We start from the raw sequence: 1,240 nt of genomic DNA, 5'->3' as shown, positions 1-1,240 counted from the left end.
CCCCCCCTCCGCCCCGCAAGCCAACTGCGCCAGGCCAGTGTGTCCAATATTAACCTAAGTTTATGGTCGCCGGGAGCAGTATTATTGTACCTAACGCACTGCCACTACCGTTCCGCAGACTGCCCCCGCGGCCCAGCGCGCCAGCCCCCGCCCGGCCCTTCCCCGCCAGCGCGCGCGGCGTGGGTCACTTACTTCCGGTCACTTCCGTTTGCTTCCGGTCGCCGAGCGCCGCCGCGCCGCAAGGCTGACCTCAGCCTTCGTGTTGTTCCTGTTCCGATATTGTGCCGAGCTGTGTGCGGTAAGCGTTTCCAGCGGCGCTGTTCCGTCCATAAGTCACGTGCCCTGTAAAAAGATAATTTGTCGTAATCTTACGAAACTTATTGCAACAATTTTCTACGGTGGAGTGTGCCATGTAAATCTCAAAAATATAGAGGGTTACGTTGCCGTCAGGCGCATTTTGTTACAACCATCTGTTGAGATACCGAATTTTTCGTGAAACTCACTTATAACTGCTTTTCTTCTTTGGAGAAGAGGTGCCCTATTACTAAATGTTCGTTAGTGTACCTAATCTTACGATGTCAAGATGGTCGAGTTCCATATACAGGGGGACTTTGCTCGCTCTGGCAATGGCCATCTTCATGAAAATAAAAACACAATTACGGGCATTGTATCGCTCAGGAGTGTCCGTCATATAAGGGGAGCGGGCTGGTGGTGTGGCGCCTGTGAGAAATAACAGGATACACACAGGGAGGGGAACAACAACACAAGCCAAGACAGAAGTAGGGGGGGGGGGGGGGGCCCTGGGAGTCAGGCTGCACCGCACAGCCGGGGTGGCGAGCGGGCTTGCCCACCCGCACGGCTCTCAGACCGTCTCAGACCCCGGGGAGAGCCCTAGCGAAGTCGCAGCGAGTCGTGCGTCGGGGTGTCCTTCTACGAGTTGTCGGAGTTCTTAACTTGCCGCTGCTTATCTATCTGGCCCCTTTGAAGAGGTAGGAGGGGGAGGGGGGCTTCACCGGCATAAAAATGTGTGTATATATGTTTCGCAACCGGCAGGTTTGTTTGCAATATCGTCCTCTTCTCTGTCGACCATCCAGGGACTTGACGAGCGAGCACCGTCCGAACCGCCAATAACCGGAGGACTGACAACATGAGTAAGGTGAGTGCGCGCGCCGACCGCCGGGGAATTCCCTCGTCTTGGAGTCTCCAACATGAGTAAGGGTGCTGGTGTAGGCCGGCGCTA

Source organism: Frankliniella occidentalis, unplaced genomic scaffold (assembly GCF_000697945.3).
Source record: "Frankliniella occidentalis isolate FOCC.00 unplaced genomic scaffold, Focc_3.1 Scaffold160, whole genome shotgun sequence".
Taxonomy (NCBI): domain Eukaryota; kingdom Metazoa; phylum Arthropoda; class Insecta; order Thysanoptera; family Thripidae; genus Frankliniella; species Frankliniella occidentalis.
This window is presented reverse-complemented; position numbering follows the sequence as displayed.